The sequence below is a fragment of the Triturus cristatus genome, chromosome 3_1 (assembly GCF_964204655.1).
Source record: "Triturus cristatus chromosome 3_1, aTriCri1.1, whole genome shotgun sequence".
In the NCBI taxonomy this organism is placed as follows: domain Eukaryota; kingdom Metazoa; phylum Chordata; class Amphibia; order Caudata; family Salamandridae; genus Triturus; species Triturus cristatus.
In genome coordinates, this window is record NC_140583.1 from 380310036 (window position 1) to 380322126 (window position 12091).

The following is a 12091-nucleotide window of genomic DNA, read 5'->3' on the forward strand; positions in this document are numbered from 1 at the left end:
CCACGATCAGCTCAGATTGTGAAAAGGTAGCAGGAACACTGGCGACCTAAAGGTATGTCATAGAGGTATCCCTGGGGGTTGATGTGGGGTGAAGACGTCGGACCCAAGTTACAGATTCATGGCGATATCAAGGTGGATGGCACAGAGTGCTTTCAGAGCACATCTGACATTGCTGCTCCCTTGGCCATGCCCCTCTTTCTTCTTTCCTCCATGTCCCTCCTGCCCCACACACACTGAGCAACCTTTACCTCTGCTCAGTTTTCACATATTATGCCTGGGCAATAGTCTTGCCTGTCCCGCTCCCTGCCCCTGTGACACCTATAGACCAATGCCCACATCCCTCACAATTGCCACTTTGCATACCAATAGTATTTTGCATTTCATAAAATGTAAGAAAGTCCTTCATTATCCGAGAAAGATGCGGGTCAATATTGCAGTTCTTCAAGAAGCCTACTGGGTGGGCATGGCATCCAGCTGTTCAGTGAAGTGGGGCGTAGCCATCATTCTCTCATGAATCCTTCCTTGACGAATCATTCAGACATGGGCAGATAGAGGGGGCTACTGGATGTTTGACAAACTCTGTTTCCCAGATAGAGTGCTGGTTCTGGGCAACAATAAGACCAATTTTTTGGCCAGGCTCAATCGAATATTTTTGACCTTCAATCACACTCCCCGGCTCTTGGGTGGTGACTTGAACCTGACCCAACACCTGCTGTTAGATCAGACTGTTGTGACCAAATCATGGAACCGCCCTGACAGTGCCATCTTATGCGATCTAACCACGCCTTAGTAGGCATGTGACGCATCTTAGACCCCGCCAACAGGGAATACATTTTCCTCTCCTGCCCACTCAGTACTCAGTCCTGTCTGGATTATTTCCTGCCCCAGAGCCTGCCTATATTTTATGTTATGAGTTGAGCTATTACGGAGGCTACTGTTATGAATCACAGTTTTGCGTGCCATGATTTAGACCTGGGCCCTAAATCCCACCCTCCTGCATGCTGACAGAGGTGGGCCTTTGCTATTCCCTTCCTGAGATCAAGGAATCTCTTTGTGGCCACATTAGCTCTTGCTTACAGGACAATGCAGCCTCAGTCGACTCAACTACGACATTCAGGTTGACTTGGAATGCCTCCCTGAGGGTAATCTCATTGGGATGCGGAGAAGGAGGCGAATGACCTCCACCACCAGTATATGACATCCCCCACAGATGTTCAGTTCAAGGACTCCGAGCTGACCAAGACACGATTGAATGCCATCTACATGGTCACAAAGGAAAAATGACAATGGCGTAAATATGATCAGGGTGAGAAGGCTGAATGCCTACTTGCAACCCAGCTGCTCCAGTGTGAGTCACAGCTGGCAGTCCTTGCTATTCGAGATACTACTGGAACCCTTCTGATGCATCCCCTGGACATAGTCTAGATGTTTGCGGAGTTCTACTCCGTGCTTTACCGCTTTGAATTTGCAGCCACTCAGTCACAGACTGACATCTTCTTGACACTGCTCCATTTAAACCTCTCTCACAAATGATGGTCAGGCATTGTTCATATACTGCGGTATGTCAGGTATGAACCAGGGAAGAAACTGGCACTTCCCCTCGACCCCAAGACGGTGTTTGAAAGGGTGGATTGACCTACCCTCTTTAGGGTGATGATACTGATGTGCCTAGGAGAATGTTTTGTCTTCAAAGTTCCGCTCCTCCATACTTCCTCCACAACGGAGGAGAACTGTGAGGGCTTTCTGTCTGACACATTTCAGATCCACAGGGGCACTCAACAAGGGTAGCTACTTTCCCCGCTGTTATTTCTCCTGGCATTGGAGTACCTGTCTACTGCCCTACGCCTCTCAGCAGAGGTGTGTGTATCATCTACCGGGGACACAGAAGTGAAAGTGCTCCTCCACATGGATGACATTCTCCTTCACCTCTCACACACTGACTTCTCACTGGAAACAGACATATCAATTATATACCACTTCTCCCACCTCTTGGGATATAAAATTAATTGGGTAGAAAGCGGGGCTCTCCTGCTGTCAAGGGGGACCACTAGGGTTTTTCTCCACATATGCAGGGTGCCTCAGGGTCTTCGATACCCTGGAATTTTAGTGAATTGTGGCCCTAAGTGGATATTAGAGGATAACATTCTGTTCCGTCAGGTCCAAACAGGACTTTCTCAAATGGCAATATGTGGACCTTATTGAAAAGGGCATACAAATCTTGCATACCCTTACAAGGTGCACCACCCAAGACCCTAGGGTTCATGTAATGTTACATTCAAAACTTTTTTTAGACTCAAAATAGTATGCCAACATTTAGTTATATTCTTTAAAAAAAATGTTCTTTGTATCACCAACAAGTTGTTGTTTAATTGCCATAAATTCTGCTGGTTCTACATTATCTCAACAATATACAATGTTTACATCACATTGCTACAAAAGTGTTGCACTTGAAGGCTGAATCTCTGAGTTTCACTCCCTGTGTACACAGTTAGTAAATATAATGCCAGGATCAGTCAACATTCTATGTTTATACCAACTAATGTTCAAAGTCCCAATAATAACTACATTCTGTGCTTATTCTCGTGCTCAACTTATATCCTCAACAATATGTCATAACAACAAACTGCACTTTGCCACCATTCAAACTGGACTCTGCCTGCTTGCTTAGCCTTGATCTCCAGCTCCTTTAAACTCAACTCATGGTTAAAAGCAATTTTTGTTTCCACCAGAAAAAGGGTCCTCTCTTCCAGAGCAAGGACCTTCTCCTTATCTTGGTACTTTTGTTACCATTCAAACATTTTACTTTAATTTACTGAGCCTTTCGTGCTCTAGCTCATGATCGCTGACCCTTTGTCTGTCCTCCAGCTCCTCTGGGTGGGGCACTCCTAGATGACACACTGCTGCCTCCCACAGGCAGATCCTGAGCTCCAAACCCCCCTTGCTGGCTCTGTACATCCAGATCCACAATCCCCTTCTTAGCCTCCCCAGTTTCTCTGACTGCCCACCAGGCCCTCAGCTCCTTTTGCAGCTCCTCCTTCCTAGCAGAGCTTCTTATTGGGACATCCACAATTCTTGCAAAACTGTTTGAGCTGATCCACTTTATAAGACTGTAACATCTCAATCTCAAACACCAACTTTGCTGTCTCACTTCCTGGCTCAACAGACAGAGATACGGTACGTGGATACTTCAAGAGTTATCACAAAAATAGGAAAAATAAACAAAAGCAGTATGGGGTTGTATAATGGTCTGTACTCAGTATTAGTGTATACTAATCACTGTATGTCAAAGTGCAAACACAAGTCCTATTTTCACAGCTGACCACAATGTTAGAAGTCAGGGTAAGAGAGTTACACACCCAGATAACCCTGTTCACCCCTTTGGCAGCTTGGCACGAGCAGTCAGGCTTATCTCAGAGGCAATGTGTAACATATTTGTACATAACACACTCAGTAACACAGTAAAAACACTACAAAGAGACACCACACCAGTTTAGAAAAATAAAGTATCTTTATCTAAAACAAACAAGAACAAAATGACAAAAATACAACATACACAACTCAAAATATGATTTTAGAAGGTGTCAAGTAAATCTGTCCATAGAACTCTATGGGCACAGAGTACCTCAGATGCATCAAAATCCACAAGGCAAAACAGCTGCAGAGGAGGAAAGCGTTGGAAAACACAGCAATGTGTGGGTTTCTGAGTCCACAAGGAGAGTTGCATCAGTTCTGCTGCACGTAGGAGAAGTGTTGCGTTAAATACGGACTGTAGAGGGAAGCAAGACTTTGAAGTCCAAGATGGTTCTGGTCTGCCAGTGATGCATCAGAAAATCTTGCCATACACGTGCGATGCTTGGAAATCCAGACATGCTGTAGGGAAATATGTTGGCGGCAAACAGTCGCTGCATCCATTTCTTCATCTGTGAACTGACGATGCGTTGATTCTTTCAGCCGCACAACAGGACCTGCATTGGAGTCAGTGCAGGGGTCTCAGACTTTGAAGACATGATGCGCTTAACTCGGGCTATGGCGGCTTCTTCGCTCTCTGACACGCACAACGTCGATTTCTTCATTCGCATTGCAGCGGTGCATGAAAATGTCTTCTATGCGGCGGTGCTGTGTTGGGAACACAGGTGCTGGAAGGGTAATGAGGCGATTTTGAATTATTTCAAGGAGTTCTTTGAAGCAGGAACAACCTCCAAGGACCCAGAACTAGATGTGTCACCGGATGGCAGGTCAGAACTCCCAGCAGTGGAGTTCAGGGATTCTGCAGATGTAGTCTTTGATGGCCCTGAGGCTTCCAACAGGAAGCAAGCACACAAAAGCCCTTGGAGAAACTTCACAAGCAGGATACAAAGCAAAATCTGGTCCTTTTCCTCTCCAAAGCAGAAGAATCAATTGCAGGCCAACCCAGCAAAGCAACACACAGCAAAGGGGCAGTGCTCCCCTCACAGCTGTTCAGCTCTTCTCCTTGGTATAGGGTCCTCTTGATCCAGAAGTGTTCTACAATCTGGGGTTTTAGGTCCAATACTTATACCCCTTTTGGCATTTGAAGTAGGCATTCTTCAAAGGATTTTGTTTGTAGTGCACAAATTCTTGTCCTGCCTGGTCTTGACTCTAAACACTCTTCAGGGGCGTGGATACAGCATTGTGAAAGGCCAGGCACAGCACTATTCAGGTGCAGGTGACAGCTCCTCCGACCACGCTAGCTTATTAAGGCCCATCAAACTGGTGATGGGCCATCAGGATATTCAGGGCACAGCTCAACTCCCTTTGTGTGACTTTCCAGAGTGAATGCACAAACAGGCCCCAGTCAGTCTAAACCACACATTGATTCCACAGGTCGGCAGAGGCACAAGATGGTTAAACAAGAAAATGCCCGCTTTCTAAAAATATCATCTTCAAACATACAAATCAAAAACCACTTTCACTAAAAGATTTGTTTTTAGAGCCCAAAAATTCCAAATCTCTAGCTATTTTCAATGGAAAGATAAACACGGCAGCTCCAATGATAGCCTATGGGAGAGCTAGTCCTTACAATAGTGAAAAACGAAATTGGCAGTATTTGACTACCAGGACATGTACAGAACACCAATATATGTCCTACCTTTCATATACACTGCAACTTGCCCATGAGCGTACCTTGGACCTACCTTAGTGGTGTCTTACATGTAGTAAAGGGAAGGGTAAGGTCTGGCGAGTAGGTACACTTACCAGGTCGACATGGCAGTTTAAAAGTGCACTCAAAGACACTGCAATGGCAGGCCTGAGACAAGTTTACAGGGCTACTCAAGTGTGTGGCACAACCAATACTGTAGGCCTACTAGTAGCATTTAATTTACAGGCCCTGGGCACACATAGTGCACTGTACTAAGGAATTATCAGTAAATCAGATATGCCAATCATAATGTTAATTTACGCGGGGCGCACTTGCACTTTAGCACTAATCAGCAGTGGTAAATTGCCCAGAGCACATAAACCAGCAAAAACAAAACCCAGCACACAGTCAAAAATACAGAAGGTAGAAGCAAAGAGACAGACGAAACCATACCAAGAATGCCAGGTCTAACATACTCTCACATATGCACATCTCTCATGCTGCATCACACAGGCATATGCTTCACTGCACTCATACAGGTACAACTTCCATCCTGTAGATCACTTACCCTGCCATCACAAATAAACAATGTTAATGCTGCATTCACACAGGCATATCCCTCACAATGCACTCGCAAAAGATGGTGACTAACCTATAATCATGCAAGCACACCTTGGAATAGTAACGAATGACAGAGTATGCAGAATGCGGGTTCAAGATGGTGGCATGGTTTTGAAGTTTGCAGGAGTGATATCTGGGGCTTTGCATAAGAAAGTATTCATCCAGTAGCAAAGGCAGAAGAGCTGTGTGTACTCTTTTTACTCAATTAGCACCAGTCTACATTTGCAGGTGAGCTGCTAGGGGATGAACTAAAGGAAATATCTCCTGAGGTCGGACTTCCCTGGATGCAAAGTGACACAGAGTAAGCAGACAAATTACTGTTACTCAGACAACCTAAAATTCTAGAGACTGGTGGTCGTCTGCTAGGTAGAGCCAAACATTGGCAACAAAGTAAATGGCTAAAGGGGGCTGACCCGCTGGCCAATATTATGTATGATGCTCTGAAGGGATGAACTAATACGACATTCTGTCTTATGAATAACTGAAGTGGGTTTACCTAAATCCTGTTTTATCTAAGCAAGGTTCTTTTGGGAAACATGAGGATAGTGAGACAGATAAAACAGTCTTTTTTCCGACCTAAAACACGTAGAAATAGATAGAGACCAGGGAGCAGGAGCTTAGTGGGTCCTTGGCTCACACACAAAAGACATACATTACTAGGCAAGAGCATCAACATCTTCCCTAAAGACATGCAGTGCCAGCCAGTGGAAGTTTCCTTCAAAGAAATGGAGCACATGTAGTATTGCAGGGCCAGTGCATGATTCATTCAAAAACATTGAACAAGTGTGGCCCTGCAGAGCTACTGTAAGCTTCCTTCAGAGACATAAAACAAGTGCGGCAACTGCCAGTGCCATTTAACACCTCCTTTAGATACAGCAAACAAGCAGCATTACAGATTTAGTACAAGTGTAAGGAACAACACTGGGGTGTGTGAGTGCAAGCTTGACTCACACACATAGCAAGACTTCTATAACAGATACAGCACCAGCCAGGAGTGCATGCTTCCCTCGGACGCCTAGAAGACATACCAATTTAGCTAAAAACAATGCAAACTTACCTTACATGCACATAACATGGACAGCATCTGCAGCAGCATTACAAGCCTGTGTGTAAACACACACACACACAAAGTGCAGCATTTGGCAGCAGTGTAAGTTCATCAAGTGCAGCCCAGATAGAAGATGGTTGTTATCAGCGCAAGCTAAGATCTATCAGGCATCACACTAGCAGCAGCATTTAAGCTTATATCAGGCACAGAATACCAGAGTAAAATATAGAAGTGAGTGAGTTAATGAAGGCCTGAGCCACATTCTACGCTCTGGTTCAGTTCAATATCCTCTTGAGCCCTTAAACCGAAAATAACCTGAGGTTCCTTGCAGCTTGTGCCTGCTACCCACATTATAACCTCATGCACCAAGAATGAAAGACAAAGCATTCAGCTTTGATGTCCAGAAGGTGCGAGAAAGGAATATCAATAAAGTGCCTGAATTATATACTTTGTGACACGAAAACAATCCCTGCTTGGTCATTTAACCAAATTGTGTGAAAAGTAGTCAATTATTTAATTTTATTGTGATTTCTATTTTTTCAGTATTGCATTAGAGAAAACCTTGAAATAACATGAGGATGTGTGCTGTACAAAGATCTCTGTGCAGCTTGACTTAATGTACCAGAATAATGCTCCATATAGAATAAAAATATAGGGTGACCATGACAACGAACTTGCCTCTTAATTCACTAATGATTTTGTCGACAGAGTGAGTGGAGGGGCATGTATATTTCTAAATTCATGTCTAAAAGCTATCATTTTAAATAAACTCCTCTCAATGCAGTGATATAATCTAATGTGCTAAAGTGAAACACTTGTCATAGAAATATGCTTTTATGCATTTTGAAGACACATTATCATATTTGTACATAATATGCTGCACAAATGTTCCCATGGCTCAGCTTGTGCCTGGGCTCTAAAGTTAAGATTGGCTCTTAGAGCCAAGGCAGCCTCTTAATTCAGCTATCTCTGTTAAATTTGTTGGCTCGCCCACTTCTATTTTAGTATTATTTATTACAGTTACTTTAATTCCCCCCTATCAGTATCACACTCTGGGAAGCATCGTCTTGATTTCTGAGATTCTTTAAGTCCATGCTCTTTTACTAATTGTCATCATCTGCCCTCCAGCCATCACGCAGAATGCAGCGAATTTTGTGACTGTCCTTACTTCAGAAGCCATGCAGCGGCATGGGTATAACTTCTTCTTTGACCTCTGCTCGCATCAGTCAGCCAGGGCTGAATGGTGCACTTTGCATTTACAAAAGTGAGCATGCGCACTGCTTGGCCATTTAGTGCATATGCAATTATGCCTTCTCAGTGCCTCCACAGGTGCTTCAGTAGGTTCTGCTCCTCGGCGTCTGACTCCTGCAGGTGAGAGAATCTGACAGAGCTACAAACAAGCTCCTAGTGCTGTAAGAGCTCCTGAAGACCTAATAGGCAGTGGTCCTGGAACAATTTTCAGACTGGTGGGGCTACCATCAATATTACACTACTGAACTTATAGGGATTCTGAAAAATCCAAGTATCACATAAAGAAGAAGTGTTGCAAATGAGCCAAGCAGGAGAGTGATGAGGTTGTAGTATGTAGCTTTAGGCGCACATGATCCCGAATATCTTATTAAGATATGGTGTGATAGACACTGTCATTTACAAACAGTGCATTTTCAATTGAAATTACCACAAAATTTGCACAGACATGCAGTTTTTCTGATATAGCTATATAGTGCACAAACATCAATGTGTGGAAATTGTTTTTCGGCCAATATTTGTTGTTTGCACATCACCAAGTAAAGTGTCTCAAGTTGTTTTGACCCTATTAAAATCTTTGTTTTCATCCCACTTTAGAATTCTAAAAAAAGTGCTTCATTTGTGCTTTCCTTTTTATTTATATTGAAATATTTGTACAGTTCACTTATGGGTATTTATTTATGTTGTGTTAGGAGAAAACAACATCATACAGCCTTTTTTTTTTATACCAACATTTTTTTACATAGTTTACTTTACAAAATCTCCACACTTTCAAGTAAGCGAAAGAAAGAAAGTGAAAGAAAAGTAAAGACCAGTCTCCATATTAAAAGAATAACCAGCAACATTTGACATTTGACCTCTTTCTTTGAATGCACAGCAAATGGGAAACGCTAAAAACAAAATGTAAAGTCATCTTTAATACTCCTTCACCTTCAGAACTTAAGCATGTTTATTTAGATGCCCTCTCAGGGCTTAACTGGTTGTGTTAGGTGGGCCGCCTTCCTACCTCTGGGCCCCGGTGACTTGCACAGGCTGTACCACAGGGGGTTACTCCCCTGATCAATTCAAATAGTGGCGCTGTCAGCTTTGGTCATTATCAACCTGTTGGCGGCGATCAAATCATGATTTCTAATCTATCTAGAAAAGATCAAGCATTTTAGCTTTTACCACATGACAGTAGCCTGGCTTGAGTCATTTCTTATAGACAGACTGCAAGAAGTCACAATACAAATGTTCTGTTCCGCCTTCAGTTAAAATACATGTGGGCGTCTGAAGAGGTCAATTATGTGCCCATGTTTTATTTATCATTCTTTTTTTCTCTTTTCCAAATGGACACGTTCCTTTATTATCTCATTCTTTAACTAAACTGATGACACCTTTGGTATTGACTCTCAACCAACAATCCCACATCTAATTTTCTAATTTACTTTTGGTTATAGACAGCTGTATTTCATCTAATAAATCCAAAATTAAAACCTCTAAGGTGCAACAGCGGCCGCGGGTGGAGGGGCAGGCGGGTCACCGGTGGCGTGGGTAGGGTGGGGAGGGGTTTCGTGTGAGTGGTTGCGCTGTGTCACGCATATTCTTTTTTAAACATACCATTGCGCTGGGTACCTTATCTCCACTCCAACTCTTCTCTGCTCTTCACAGCCAGGCCACAGTGACCAATCACAAAGCTGCAATGCAGCGTTGTGATTGGTTTTGAGTGTCCTGGTTGGATCGGGGAATGGGAGCCTGGGCTTGTTCTCCATGCAGGCTGTAATGCAGCCTGCGTGGAGAACGGGGAAAGTGTGCATGACTAGTTTTGGCGGCCCAAGAGGACCGACCAAACAGTCATTGCACACTTAGTGTGCAAACCACTCCTTCCCTGCCTTGCTTCAAGAGCAGAGCAGCCCCGAACACCCACCTGCCTGCAAAGCAGCAGGAAGCAGCATAACATGATAATAATGCAAAGTTATTATCATTTTATGTTTCTGCTTCGCACTGCTGAAAAGCAGTGGGGTGATGCTCCTCTGCCATAGCCGAGGAGCTGCCACTGCAATGGCGGAGTTTTTTACAGTGGTTGTTCATAATTATCTTTGTTTTAAGAAACTGTAATTCACCCCATCTGAAGCCTGTGTAGCCTTGTGTTATATGTCAAGAACTTGGAGATTCTGTTGGATATCGTTCTTGTTTTGGCCTCCTAGATTGCTACAGTGTCAATGAAATTATTTTTCTATTCAGATTTTAGTTTATTTGTATTTTTTCAATGCTCAGTTTGCACAGGTGGTGATCTCACAGGTCCGCAAGAACTGAGGACCTTATTTACAAGAGGCCTGCGCCACCAGAGTGTCACTTTTTTTGACGCTCCGTTGGTACATGCTATGAGCACCCTGTGTGGCTTTGCATGGCCTCATAGATATGGAGAGAGGCAGGGCAGTGCAAAGCACTGTGTTGCCTTCTCTGCATCAAGGAGGCATTCCATGAGGGTTGCAGTCGATATTACTATGCAACATCCATGGATTTTGACGCTGTCCCAGATTTACAAAATCACAGAAACCTGGGGGAATGCCAAACCTTACTCCTCCCCAGAGCTGGTGTAATGAGGAGAAATGTTTCCATTTCTCCTCATTGTTTCCTCTTTCTATGTGTGCCAGATTCTGCAGCACACATAGAATGAAGAAAAGGCCTCTCTGGGTTGTTTTTGTCCAGGAAGGTGCCCCTACAGGAACAAAAACAATCCTGCCACAACACAGACACCCTTGTACCATGGTGCAAGAGTGCCTGTGTTGCCGCTTTAACACCAAATTATGCGACGCACTGGCTGAAAGGCAGGAGTTCACCACATCTCGTAAATTTGGTGTCTTCCTACACTATCAAATCATAAAGTATACAAAAGCCTAAATACCCAATCTGATTTCCCTCTGCATATGTGTTGACTTTAAGAGCTCAATACATTCGACAGGTATTTGTAAACCCAAATCAATTTGCTATTAAGCAAAGGACGATAGGGAAAATAAAATAACTGTGGGAAAGGAAGTGCTACGGTAAAATCATTTATTCGTCCAGAATTAGCATAAGAAGAATGATTATTTTTGTGAGAAAGTCTGTGGCTGGATAGGGGCATAGAGTTGAGCACTTGAGATTCCAAGGCAAGAGACAATCTTAGTGCAGGAGACGGGGGCCATGGGATAAGAGTGACAGAGCGTGAGTAGTGACAAAAGTGCTGGGTTGAGTATTGGTGACTATCCTTCAGAGGTACATAAAGAGTAGAATATGGATATATATGACCCGGGGGGTATACATATTTAGAAGCCCCGGGCGCCACTAGGGCATCACTTTATTTTACGCTCTGGTGGCTGTCTATGCAAGCCCTTATTTACAAGGTTGCTAGGCCACTTTGCGTGGCTTTACACAGCCTTGTAAATAAGGCCCACTGCGACTCAACTTTCTGCGTCAGAGGGGTGTGCAATCGGAGTTGCTGTGGGCATTCCCAGCAACACCCATGGCTTTTTTACAAGGCCTTCCAAAAGGAGGCATTAATGTGGCGCAACGAGGAGAAATACTTTTATTTTTCCTCGTTCTTTGCTCTTTCTATACAAAGAAGGAACAAAATTCCATTAATGATTGTTTTTGTGCAGGAAGGTTTTCCTTCCTGAGCAAACACAATCATCCCTGCAAAGCAGGCACCCTTTCACCATGATGCAAGGGTGCCTGCATTGGCACTATGCAGCTTTTTGAGCGCCGGCACAGGGGTGAGCACAGGGATGTGCCATTCTTCTTAATATGGCACATCCCTGCATTTTGAATATGAGGCAGCTCGGCGCAGCAGACTTACTTGCTGCACCACGCTGGGCAATTTTCGTGAAAATATCCCCACAATATTTGTATGAGGCAGATCAGGCGAGTGGCAAGACACATGTGCATAATCAGGCGTATGGGAAAAAAATCCTTCTGCCGGCACACTATGTCACGTGCTCACTGCTGCCGGCAAGAAAAAATAACTCTATTTAAATGATAACAGAACTAAAACGAGAGAGACTTACCAATGGCATTCCCTCTTTGAGGAGGAAAAAGGACTGGTCATTTGCAAATAG